The sequence below is a fragment of the Scyliorhinus canicula genome, chromosome 13 (assembly GCF_902713615.1).
Source record: "Scyliorhinus canicula chromosome 13, sScyCan1.1, whole genome shotgun sequence".
In the NCBI taxonomy this organism is placed as follows: Eukaryota; Metazoa; Chordata; class Chondrichthyes; order Carcharhiniformes; family Scyliorhinidae; genus Scyliorhinus; species Scyliorhinus canicula.
This window is the reverse complement of record NC_052158.1, coordinates 43,621,897-43,635,948: the sequence shown is the minus strand read 5'-3', so window position 1 is coordinate 43,635,948 and position 14,052 is coordinate 43,621,897. Positions and strand designations below refer to the sequence as shown.

General features: G+C 44.0%; 1 protein-coding gene and 1 pseudogene across 1 annotated transcript in view; one reads left to right on the top strand and one right to left on the bottom strand.

The window, feature by feature from the left end:
* Positions 1-14,052, top strand: part of LOC119976223 (zinc finger protein 91-like) — an 85,406-nt gene that overhangs the window by 26,984 nt on the left and 44,370 nt on the right. The gene's annotated exons all lie outside the window — the stretch shown is intronic.
* LOC119975894 overlaps positions 11,237-14,052 on the bottom strand; it is a 32,278-nt pseudogene continuing 29,462 nt past the window's right edge.

The window sequence follows — 14,052 nt, the reverse complement described above, 5'->3', positions numbered from 1 at the left end:
AAACATTTGACAATTTAAGGGTTAACGGCTTGGGTTGGCATGTGTTTGACTGCAGTAGTCATGTTTTTAAAATAATCTCATTTTGCAAGACCAGAAAGCTTTTCGGAGCTAGAGGTGAAATTGAGCATCGTAAAAGCCTGGGCTGATGCACTGTTGCTTGACTACGGGGAGTCCCTGGGGAGTTAGTGTCTTTTCACCCTGGGGAGTTGATTTGTTTTCTGCTTGAGGAGATTATGTCATTGCGGGTGGAGCTCAGGTATTCAGGCATTTGAGTTCTTGTCTAAAAGGGTAGCCAGATTAGAACACAAGTAAAGTATTTTGCTCTAACAGTAGTATAGATTTTTAAAATAGTTTTAAAGCAGTGTCGACTCTGAGGACACGGGGCAAGCTGAAATAAATCTGTTGAAACAGCTTTTTGAAGACATCCAGCCAGAGGCTGCAGGCTAACAGGAGCCAAATCTGTTTGCAAGTATTATTCTGTGCCATTAGGATGTGCAATGGATTGCGAGTTATATGTTTTCCCCTTTTTGTTGTATAATTGAGAATAGAGATATTAATGAAGGGTATTGTATTTACTGAATTGAGCAGTATTATTTAAGGGGTCATGTAAGCTATTTTCGGGTGTATTAATAATAAAGTTTTGTTTTAAAAGTCCAAATCCCTATTCAATCCTGGAGCAAATCATTCTTTCTGCACAATCTTAGAAAGTGAACTAAAACATTGGAGTTTTGGTCCAGTATCCCAGTCACTGTTGGAGGTCTGGTCTGGAATCGTAATACCCGGCACTGCACGTCATTGTTGCCTTCGCAGTGGGTCTTCCTCTTCTGATCTGCTGTCAAACACATCGGAGGCTACACATCCCACATTGATGTTGTCAGTTTGAAAGCCTCTGAGGATGAAGAATGCTATTCTTACACGAGAAATCTCTGTCAAACGTTTACCGGGGGAACTGAGACAGCTGCTGGAATAGGTGAGGTTTTATTCAGACGGGACAATGACAAGTTTAAATCCCCACCTGATCTGTGGGGTCACTGTGCTGTCACCCCTGGTGGATCAGTTCTCTTTGCAGGACAGGGCATATGCAGGGAGGGTGATGGTGATGTCTGGGACATTGCAAGCTACAAAGCCAGGCTGTTGCTTGACGAGTTTGTGGGACAGCTCTCCCAATTTTAGCACGAGTCCCAGATATTAGTAAGGAGGATTTTGCAGGATTGACAAGGTGGTGTTTGTCGTTTTCAGTGTCTAAGCCGACACCTGGCGGTCCGTCCAGTTTTATTCTAGTGTCACTTTCACCGAATGTGAGTGTTTCGGTCGACCATTTCAGAGGGGAGATAAACACATTGCTGTGTGTCTGGAGTCACATGTAGGGCGGACTAGCTAAGGATCGCAGATTTCCTTCCCTCATGGAATAACAATCCAGAGATTGTTCAAATCCAACCATAGAAAAGCTATAGAATGACAGAGCAGAAACCGGCCATTCGGCCCAATTGCTCCATGCTGCTGTTTATGCTTCACACAAACCTCTTCTCAGCCCTCTTCATTTCAACCTATCAGATCAACCTTCTGTTCCTTTCTTCCTCATGAGCTCACCTAGTTTCTCCTTAAAGACATCCATGTTATGAAACTGTGTTTAATATATTTGGATTTTGTGGAAAAGAATCAAAATAAAAACATTAAAAGATGTAGGTTGTCCTAAAAAACCAAATATTGTCCTTCAGGACAATGCTCCAGCTGCCTGATCTGGTCTGCATGTGACTTCAGTCCCAAACAACATGGTTGACTCTGAACTGCCTTCTGAAGTGGTCCAGCAAACAATGATAAACAATCACTACAAAGTCCAATAATAAGAGGAAAATCAGACAGATCTGGACAATCCTGGCTTTGTGTTAGAATAAGGTTAAGGTGATCTCAGCCCAGTGAAATCTGTAAAGGCTCGCTTATTGAGGTCTGAGGACAAATATCCAAGTGAGGAGAGCTGTCCCACAGACTGGCCGAGTAGCAGTGACACTCAATGGTATCAATCCGGAAACGTCCCAGGCTCCTCGCTCACCATCTCATGGAATGTTCCATCCCACTGGCAAGTGGGGAATTTCTCAATATTGGCTCCATGGAGTCTCATGGCTTCAGTTCAAACAAGTTCAAGGAAAACTACAATGTTAACTATCACTGGGGAAGTGGACTAAGGACAGATCTGAAAACTGGGTGTCCATGAGGTGCAGTGAGCCATCAGCAGCAGCAGGATTGTATCCACCAAAGTCTGACAGCCCGGCACAGCTCTCATTCTATGATTTTCATCAAACCAGTAGCTAGACATGTCAAGGATACACTTTGGAATCAGGTTTGAACCACAGGATAAACACTAAGAGTAACAGGTAACAAACTGAGCTAAGAATCTCACAACCAACATATCAGAGTAACATTCTGTAGTGCTACCAATTCCACAATAGGAAAAGGCGATTCCATGAACATCTCCATTTTCAGCCATGTTGGACCCTGTCTGTCCACGCGAGCAAGACACCATGTTAATAGCACGGCTGTCTCATGGCGCCGAGGTCCCAGGTTTGATCCGGCCTTGGGTCACAGTCCATGTGGAGTTTACTCATTCTACCCGAGTCTGCGTGGGTTTCACCCCCACAACCCAAAAAGATATGCAGAGTAGGTGGATTGGCCACGCTAAATTGCCCCTTAATTGGAAAAAATAATTGAGTACTCTAAATTTAGAAAAAGACACAATGTTAAAATGTCCTTAAACAAAAATATCGAATGGATGATCAAAACCGGCTCCCTCCTGTGGTACTGAGAGAGAACCCCTCCTGACCTCTCAGTTCCTCCCCATTGTTGAGTTTGAACTGCAATGTTCAAGGGGGAGTTAATGTGTTTTCAGCTTTGGAAGATGTCATTGCCGGGTGGCGCTAAGATACTCAGACATTTTGAAAAAGCATTTGAGTTGTGGTCTGCCAAAGACAGTGTGGTGGAACACTCGTCACTCACATGGTTGGGAGCATCTGCAACAACTGAAGAGTCTCGACAGTATCAAGAACACAGTAGTTCTCTGAATCAGAGCTGCTATCATTAGACTCAATGCCCGCCCCTCCAAAGTAAAGTCACCATAATCCCTGATGACAACTGGCTGCTTTCCCCTTTGAGGGGGAGGGCTGGCTGGTGGTGATTTAACCTGAGGATCACAACACCTCAGGTGAGGGGCAAGGTTGAGAAGGTGGGGCAGTCATGAATAACCACAACAGGTATGGGAATTGACCCCACACTGTTGGCCTCACTCTGCATCACAAACCAGCTGTCCAGCCATCCAGCGATACAACATCAGAAGAGTATTCCTTCACTCACTGAATATTAATGTGGATTTATGGGATACAATTGGGATGAACTTTGATGCTTCAGTCACTGGATATTCAGTCCTGAACATTTCTGTGGATATTACATGATGCAATTATTATAAATTCTGCTCCTTCACTCACCGACTCCTCACTTGGTTTTCAGTCCCTACAGGAAGTGATCCAGCTGTGGAATAGGAGGAGAGAATGGGTGATGCTTCCTTTGGGAAACCAAATAAAATTATAGTCATAGAGTCATAGCCTTCTTCCGCACAAAAGAGATCCTTCAGCCCACTGTGTCTCTGCCAGCCATCAAGCACCTCCCTATTCTAATGCCATGTTGAACAAATCACAGATTGAGGAATAAATTAAAATGAAACTGCTTAAAGGGATCAAACTCAACAGAAGCCCAAAGAAAATTTAAAAAAGTGAAACAAAATATGATTGAAGGGGCTGATAAAACACCGAGATGCCCATGAGCAAAGGCTCAATGGTGCCGTCACCTGGGATACATGGCGGTGAACCTAGCCATGGAAGAGGGGCAGACAGTCAGGACAGACGACCCGCTTGACTGTCTGCTGCCTGGACCTAATAATGGCCAGCATGGCTGCACCCAGATGCAAGCCCATGAGGAGGTCCTCCTCCCTCCCCATCACCCACTCCATACCGGATGTCTGAACATCGGGATTGTGGGATTGAAGTGCAACAAAAAGAGAAAGGAACAGATTTTTTAGTAAATTGAAAATGAGGTGGTTTGCAGCCTTGGCTAACTTACATATGCTTAGCCCACGGAATCCACAAGGCTGTAGACTTAGTCCCCTACTGCTCCCAATACATACACGACTGTGTGGCAAAATTTGGCTACAACTCCATCTACAAGTTTGTTGATGACATAACCCTAGTGGGTCGGATCTTGAACAAAGATGAGTACTGGAAGGAGATAGAGTGGAGTGGTGTAATGACAACAATCTCTCCCTCAACATCAGCAAAACTAAGGAGCTGGTCATTGACTTCAGGAAGCAAAGAATCGTACACACCCCTTTCCGCATCAATGGTGCCAAGGTGGAGATGGTTGACACCTTCAAATTCCGAGGTGTGCACATCACCAACAATCTGTCCTGGTCCACCCATGTCGACGTTGTAACCAGGAAAGTACAACAGCGCCTGTACTTCCCGAGGAAACTTGGCATGTCCACATTGACTCTTACCAATTTGTGCTGACGCACCATACAAAACATCCTATTTGGCTGCATTACAGCCTGGTATGGTAACTGCTTGGCCCAAGACCGTAAGAAACTAGAGTCGTGATCACAGCCCAGTCCATCACACAATCCCCGCCTCCCATCCATTGACTATCTACATCTCCGGCTGCCTTGGGAAATAATCAAAGACCCCTCCCACCTGGGTTATTCTCTCTTCCAACCTCTTCCATCGGGCAGGGGGTACAAACGTCTGAGAACACGCACTATCAGATTCCAAAAGGTTCTTCCCCATTGTTGCCAGACTCCTGAATGACCCTCTTATGGAGTGAACTGATCTCCCCACATATCTTCTCTACTAAGTAATACTTGTGTCTTTGTATTCACATTGCGTCTTTATCATATGTCCAAATGTTTTTTCATGTGTGCAACAATCTGTCTGGACTGTATGTAGAACAATACTTTTCACTGTATCTCTGTACACGTGACTATAAATCAAATCCAATCCAAAGCCACAAAAGACGCAAGCATGTAGGGAGTGTATGCACTGATCAACCTACAGTTATATGGGAGCACGGCATAAAATATCTTCCACTCCAGGTGCCCGATGGCAAGGGGAGGACTGCTGCAGAGACAGCCCTCCAGCGGGGACCTCCGCTGCCAGATGGTAACAACCCAAACACCAGGATGGTGAGAGCTAATCGGGGGCATAGACATATTGAACTTGCTGCCCAGAATTGTCAATTCCTGTGATCTGCAAAAGACAGCAGAGCAGCCGGTTCTTTCCTCATTGATGGCACCTCGTGGCTCCGCACAGGCGCACTGGACAAAATATCCCATGGTGTCTGTGGAATTGCGCCCGCGCAGTGAGGAGCGGCAGGATGGAATTCATGGAGCCGCAATGCCTGATGGGAGTTGTATTTCTGCCGCGCTCAGCGGCGGTTGGCGGCAGCATTCGGGAGTTGGAACCTGAGGGAGCGCGAGCCCGAGTGGCTGTCACGTGGGCGGGGCTGGCGTTGGAGGTGCGCACCTGTCAATCCCAGCCCCGGGCGGCGGGAACCAGGACTGCAGCCGTTTAACCTCCTCACCCCCCCTTCCCTTCTCTCCCCTCCAATCTGCGGATTCCCAGTTTCGAGCAACAAACATCAAAGTGGTGCAGAGGGGATCCCCTGTCAATGGACAGGTTATGTTACAAAGGAAGGAGCGAGGCCTCTTCATTCAGCAAAATATTCATGTGCAAAATACTCACATATAGAACAGTACAGCACAGAACAGGCCCTTCGGCCCTCGATGTTGTGCCGAGCAATGATCACCCTACTCAAACCCACGTATCCACCCTATACCCGTAACCCAACAACCCCCTTAACCTTACTTTTTAGGACACTACGGGCAATTTAGTATGGCCAATCCACCTAACCCGCACATCTTTGGACTGTGGGAGGAAACCGGAGCACCCGGAGGAAATCCACGCACACACGGGGAGGACGTGCAGACTCCACACAGACAGTGACCCAGCCGGGAATCGAACCTGGGACCCTGGAGCTGTGAAGCATTTATGCTAACCACCATGCTACCATGCTGCCATATATATATCATATATATATGATATATATGTATTCATACCTGTGTATGTGTGTGTGTATATATATATATATATATATACACACATAGGATTGGTAGTATCAAAACAAGAGGATGGTTCGAAGAGTGAACAATGAAAGGAAAGCTGGAAGATCTAAAACAAGGGAAATGGCTAAATTTAATATCCTGGACTTGGTGGACAGAATCTGAGTTCCTGAGTGATGGAACGAAAATGATATTCTCAAGAGGAGAAGATAAGGAACAGGGTGCAGCAGTAAGGTTCGACCATGAAGCTGCCAAATGTGTGAGCGGTCAAATGTGATTCAGCTACGTGGATATCCGTGGAACTAAAAAGGACAACGAGTGTGCTGTATGTGCCCACAAATCAACATCCAGACAAACAACGTTGATTAAACGTATGAGAGAATTCAAGGAACAGGAGTGGAAGACCCAACCAATTTGTTTTCAGGAAAAAGCAAAACACTGGATGCTGGAAATATAGAAATAAAAACAGAAAATGCAGGATAAACTCAGCACGTCTGGCACCGTCCATAGGGAGAGAAACAATGAACATTTTGAGTCCAGATGACTGAAGAAGAATCATATGGACTCAAAACATTAATTCTGCTTTTTCCTCTCCACGGACGAATGAGTTTTTCGAGCACTTTTCTGTGATTGTTTTCAGAGATTGGAACAGGACTGAGTCATGGAATGTAGAAGAGGCTCTTCAGCCCGTTGAGTCTGCACCAATAGAACTACACTAATCCCACTTTCCAGCACTTGGCCAATTGCCTTGAATATTATGACATTTCAAGTGCTCATCCATGTACTTTTTAAAGGTTGTGAGTTTTCCCACCTCTACTACTACTAATGCAGTGCATTCCAGACTCTGGGTGAAAATGGTTTTCCTCAAATCCTCTCCAATCCTCCTGCCCCTCAACTTAAAATTATACCCCTTCATTATTGACCCGTCAACTGAGCGGAACAGCTGCTTCCTATCCACCCTCTCCCTTTTAATCTTATGCACCTCAATCAGGTCCCTCCAACCTTCTCTGCTCTAAAGAAAACAGCTGAGCTTATCCAACCTCTCTTCATAGCTCAACGGCTCCAAACTGGTGAATTTCCTCTGCACCCTCTCTCATGGAATCACATCCTTCCTATAGTGCAGTGACCAGAACTGAACACAGTATTCCAGCTGTGGCCGAACCAAAGTCCTGTCCAGCTCCAACATAACCTCCCTGCCATGACTAATAAAGGCAAGTGTCCCGTATGCTTTCTTAACTACCCTATTAACTTGTCCTGCCGCTTTAGGGATCTGTGGGCAAGCACCCATGACCCTCTTTCTCTGAGCTTGCTAGTGTCTTGCCATTGAGTACTCCTTTTGTCACTCCTTACTCCTTTTTCACTCCTTACAAAGTGCATGACCTCAATTTCCAGGGTTAAATTCAATCTGCCACTGATCTGACCAACCTGTGTTGGGAAAGGAAGAGAGAACAACGAAAAAGCACTATATGAACTTTGAAAAATAAATTAGGAAGTCAAAATCTGGCACAATTTTGCAACAATATAAAATTCACGACAACAAACGGGTAAATTTTCTTCATTTACAGGATGTGGGTGTTGCTGGGGAGGTCAGCATTTTTAATTCACATTCTTAATTACCTTTGAGAAGGTGTTGGTGAGCTACCACCTTGAACTACTGGTGTGTTCTTTGGTGGTTTGGTCAACATAAAAGGAGATGGAATTGATGGAAAAAAGTTTGGCAATACATGATAATTTCAATTTCACCATAAGATGGTGAGAAAAAGACAGGGGAACAGTGTCAAGAACTCGAAGGCTGCAGCCAGGAACTGACACAGAATCAGATCATAATTTTGGTGAAAGTGGAAGAGACTGAGGAAGATTGAATGCACAGAAAGTTCTGGTCGCCTCATTATAGGAAGGACGTGGAAGCTTTGGAACGGGTGCAGAGGAGATTTACCAGGATGTTGCCTTGTATGGAGGGAAAATCTTATGAGGAAAGGCTGATGAACTTGAGGTTGTTTTCGTTAGAGAGAAGAAGGTTAAGAGGTGACTTAATAGAGGCATACAAAATGATCAGAGGGTTAGATAGGGTGGACAGCGAGAGCCTTCTCCCGCAGAGAAGCAGATGGAGGTGGCTAGCACGAGGGGACATAGCCTTAAATTGAGGGGTAATAGATATAGGACAGAGGTCAGAGGTGGGTTTTTTACGCAAAGAGTGGTGAGGCCGTGGAATGCCCTACCTGCAACAGTAGTGAACACGCCAACATTGAGGGCATAAAAAAATTTATTGGATAAGCATATGGATGATAAGGGCATAGTGTAGGTTAGATGGCCTTTAGATTTTTTTCCATGTCGGTGCAACATCGAGGGCCGAAGGGCCTGTACTGCGCTGTATCGTTCTATGTTCTAACATGAATGTACAATGGAAGCAGATTAAAGAATCTTTCAAAGGAGGTGGGGGACAGATAACATTGGGTTTTTAAGAAGACAATGGATGTGGAAACCGTGGGTTATAACCGCAATGTTGCAAAGGATGGAAGAGGAAGAAAACAGAAAAATCATAGAATCCCTACAGTGCAGAAGGAGGCCAACAATACCCACACTGCAGATGGCAAGCTGAAATATAGACACTTAAATAATGAGTTAAGAAGAGAAACATAAAATACAGGTCAACAGTGGTTAAAAGAGTAGTGTGATATATTCAAAGAGTTGGAAGGGTAATATGTGTGCAAAAGAAAAGGAGAATACTGGCATTCAGCATAAAGGAGTGTAAACAATAGCAATCTTAAATAAGGAAAATGTTTTATTCACAAAATCTGATGAAATCAGAAAAAAATATGGAAGGAGCATATTGAACCTTCAAACGATGAAAAAAAAATAAAACCTTGAAACGATGAAAAATGAAATGAAAATGAAAATTGCTTATTGTCACGAGTACGTTTCAATGAAGTTACTGTGAAAAGCCCCTAGTCGCCACATTCCGGCGCCTGTCCGGGGAGGCTGGTACGGGAAGGCTGGTACGGGAATTGAACTGTGCCTGCTTTAAAAGCCAGCGATTTAGCCCAGTGAGCTAAACCAGCCCCTAGCCGATAAACCAGCCGATTGAGCTGGAGGAAGAGAGTAACGCTGACATAAATATTATTGGACCAGAAATACTAGAGAATGAGATGAGAGGAGCAATAAATGAGGTAAAAACCTGGGAAAAGCAGATTAAATACTTGCAAAATTGATTAAAATCATTGGGATGAACTTAACATAAATGTTTACTGAGATGTGCAAAGTTAGTGACATATCAGAATGACCAGAGCACTTCTTTCAGACTATAATACCACCACAAAAGAAACCAAAGGCATGCTAACGTTCTGACTGACATACAATTAATCTGCTTTTCCATTTTCCGAAGGTTGTGCTCAGAGTTATAACACAGAGTGTGTGGGAATGCACAGAGCTGTATCTGAGATGGCCAGTTCAGATTTGATGGAGGAAGAGAGACAAAAGCAGTAATTGGCAGAATAAGATTAATGAGTGAAAACAGTTTAGAGTTTGGACAAAAATTCTATTTTTGTTCTCTAGATTTTGGAGAAGAATTTGATTGGGTTGACTGGATTAAACTCTTGACAGTGCTGAAAGACATTGGAGTAGACCGGAGGAATTGACGACACATGAAATCTGTACCTGGAATAAACAGTAACAGAGTGAGCAAAGGGGTGTCAGAACCATGTGTAATTAGACAAAGACCTCAAAGAGTTTTGTCTATCGCCTGTCCTCTTCGGTGTCTATACAGAAGCTTTGGTCAAAGGAGTTTGAAGGCACAGAAAGTGATGTTAAGATTGGGGGAGTGAATTATAACATCAGTTAGTTTGCAGATGATAAAAGTACTTGATGTGAAACTTAAACCTTAGAGACAGATGAATTGTATGTTTGGAAGAGAATGGAAAGGACAAGTAGCAAATGAGAAAGTGATGAGAGTGAACGGGACAAAGAAATTTACTGAATGTAATTAGGAAATGACAGAGAGACTGGACAGGGCACATATTTCCAACATTCACAACTCGGATACCCCGAGTTCATGAAAAGTTGATATAAAAATGCAAGTCTTTCTTTCTCAGGGAAACATTCTGTTTTCTGTGAACTGGAAATTTTAAACCCATTGATGGAGGAAGTATACCAGCCACAGTGACATTGACCAATATATTGTGCACAGGACTCTTACTGTAGGCTCCGGAGTGTTTCAGTGAATAGGAATACACCAGACTGATAAAACAGCTAGTTTGGATTCAGTTAAAAAAATTTATTGAGTTACAAATTGATACAGAAAACTGATATAACAGACAAACAATAACACGATATTCAGTTAACACCAACTTTGAATCAACCAATAACAAAACATTTGAAAATGACTCAAGATCTTTTCCAGAACATGAAATGAATCTTAGAAGATGTGTACAATGAAAACGTTGCACTGTTATTACATCGAGGTATGATGGGCTGAGGGAACACAGGTCTGTAGAGGTTCACCCCCACTCCCTCATCGTACACAGAATAGTAGTCCTCCCAGGCAGGAGAGTACAAGAATGGTATTAGTCAACACTCATCATCTGAAGAGGATCTGTCAATAACTCACATCACCAAGAAAACCAGTGGCTGATACTACCCATCCTGGCTCACTTTATGAACACACACCAGGGAAAACTCTCTCAGAATAATAGACAGAATTTTCTTTAAAATCCCTATGCTTTAGTCTAGCTCCCAATTCCAATAGTCAGAAATGACATTGAACTTCAGTGACACAGGATAGAGCTTGTTTCCATCATACAAACCCATCAATGGTTTCAGAGGTCCAGTAGTCATGTGGGTCCATGGACCAATCACTTTCTATTCATGTTCTGCGCTATTTAATTCCCAACTCTCAGCCCTTTGACCCCCCCCCCCCCATTCCCCATAATGCTTCTGCAACCGTCAATCTGGTTTAACCACTCCCTTGTCACCACCTTCTACATTCTTCTTCCCAACATTACCTTTATTCTCTTCCTTCCTGGTCAAATTCCTGTTTCTCACATCCAAGGGATTTGAGCATATCTGGTACATAGCTGGTTGATCAACCATTGATAGATCTGACTGGCCCACATCAAGCACTAGTGGTCCTGATTTTGTGTGTCCTTGTGGAAGATCTGTTCCAACTGTACAGAGCTTTGTTTTGACCCCATCAGAAGAACTGTGTTCAGGTCTGGCCACTTCACCTCAGAAAGGATATATTGTCCTTGGAGGGAGTGCAGCGTAGATTCACCAGAATATTCCTGGGGATAAAAGGGTTAAATAATGAGGACAGGAAGTACAGACTGAGATTGTGTTCCTTTGAATGTAGATAAAGGGGTAATTTAATTGAGGTGTTTAAGATGATTAAATGAGTTGATAGAGTAGTTAGAGAGAAACTAGTCCTCTCGTTGGAGAGTCCAGAACAAGGGAATACAACATTAAAATTAGAGCTCGGCTGTTCAATATAAAAGAAGCCGGTCACTGGGCCCCAAGTCTGTGTGGAGATGGTTGTGTATGGTGGAGCAAAAACAATCTTGACACATGTCACACCGGAAGAGTTTGTCTCCCACATGGGTTCGCTATTCCAAGTGGACAGAGAAAAGAGTGAAGATTTTATTCCAGAACTCACACCGATACTGTACCTCATGTGAGAGTTTGATGATGGATCAGCAGATACGCTGACTGTGTGAAAGCCTTGTCACACACCTCACAATGTTTCCTCACTAGTGTGGATCTACTGATGCTTCAGGATCATACTTGAAGAGTTACTCCCCTGTGTGAATTTTCCGATGGAGAAGGAGGTACGATGACCTTGAGAAAGATTTGTTGCACACATCACATGGGAATGGTTTCTCCCCAGTGTGAATGCGGCGGTGTTCTACAAGCGTCGATAACTGCGTGAAGGCTTGGTCGCATACCTCACATTTGAAGGGTTTCTCCCCTGTGTGAATCCTCTGGTGCCTCAGTAAATCGGAGGATTGGATGAAAGCCATTTCACAAAATTCACATCTGAAGGGTTTCTCCCCTGTGTGAATCATCTGGTGAATCAGGAGGCTTGAAGATCTTACAAAAGCCTTATCGCAAACATTACACTTGAAGGGTTTCTCCCCTGTGTGGATCTTCTGATGGACCAGGAGGCTCCCTAACTGTGAGAAAGATTTGTCACACACCTCACACTTGACTGGCTTCTCCCCGGTGTGAATGCGTTGGTGTGCACGGAGGGTTGATAACTGTGCAAACGATTTGTTACATACCTCGCATCGGAATGGTTTTTCCCCTGTGTGAATACGTTGGTGTACGCGGAGGGTCGATGAGTCAGAAAATGATTTGTTGCACACCTCACACTTGAAGGGTTTCTCCCCCGTGTGAACACGTTGGTGCTCGCGGAAGGTTGATGAATGTGAGAATGATTTGTTGCACACCTCGCACGTGAAGGGTTTCTCCCCTGTGTGAATGCGTCGGTGTGTGCGGAGTGTCGATAATTGTGAAAACGATTTGTCACACACCTCGCACGTGAATGGTTTCTCCCCTGTGTGCATGCGCCGGTGTCTGTGGAGGTTCCAGGACTTTGAGAATGACTTTTCACACATCTCGCACCTGAACAGCTTCTCAGCTATGTGAAAGTGTGGCTGATTGAAGAGTGTCGGTGACTGTGTCCATTCTTGGTTGCTCACCTCACTCTGGAATGGATTCTCTTCCATGTGGTTGTGCAGTTGTTTCTTGGGTGACGGTCAGGATCTATCTGCAGTGCCTATCCTCTATGTACTCTCTGGTGTAGTACAGTGCAATCCATCTGTAAAACAGGAAAAGGAAATATGATTTCCTCCAACTCCCTCTCCTCCTTTGCTGAAAGGGCTGACTCCTCAATGGCTACTTTCTTTCCTCTCCAACCCCCCTCCTCTCTACTTGCCCTACCTGTCATCTCCCAGGCTCCGAGGGCAATGGAAAAGACTTCATGGGCCAAGGCTTAGAAACACCAAACCTATGAAATTCACCTGACCTACAACCTTTATGTTGAATTTGGCTAGGATGAGCACAAAAGCTTTCATTGCAGGTGTGTTTCATCGGACTTCCTCGACACTTTAATCCAAACAAGGTTTAGTCTAAGAATGTAGTTAACATATATATATTATATATATATAAAACAGCAAGAATTTTTATCAATTACAAACGTAAAGACACCACACAGGTATGGTAATCTATGTATATAACACTTAACAAATTTCCCCTCAGCTGTTCCAATTAAATAACAAAATTTAATTAAACCAAAACCCCTTTTCAAGGACGTGGCCCAGCACACTGTATTCTCATGTGAATGGGACTGGTCCTTTTCCTGAAATTCTGATCCAGTTCCAACCAGCAGATTCAAACACCTTCCAGAAAGCAACTCTATCTTTAAAGTTACGAAGGTAGTTAGCCACTGGGTTTTTACTGGAACAGCTTTTTAAATGAAAACAGAGAAAAACACTTCTTTCTCCTTCTGCAGTCCAAAGCAGTTAAATTGAAACTAGTACCCCCCTCTCACCTCACAGCCACAGCCCAATGTGCTACAAGTCACATGACAAGAGACAAAATCTTTCTTAAATGGACACTCACATGACAATAGTCAGAGGGTGGAGTGTAAAATAGGCTATCGACGCTCTGTGAGATTGTGTCATTAGTGTAGTTTTACCCATCAGTGAACGAGTTTAAGAATTTAATGGCGCCTTTCCAAGTGTTAGAGATTAAGATGCTGGACAGTTTGCTCATTGAGACTTTATATTCAGTCTGCCTGTTGGCGAGAGAGGTTCATTCTGCCTGGGGATGTTCAACAAGCGACTTTTGAAGGTGGGTGGCGTGGTGGCACAGTGGTTAGCACTGTCACCTCAAAGCACCAGTGA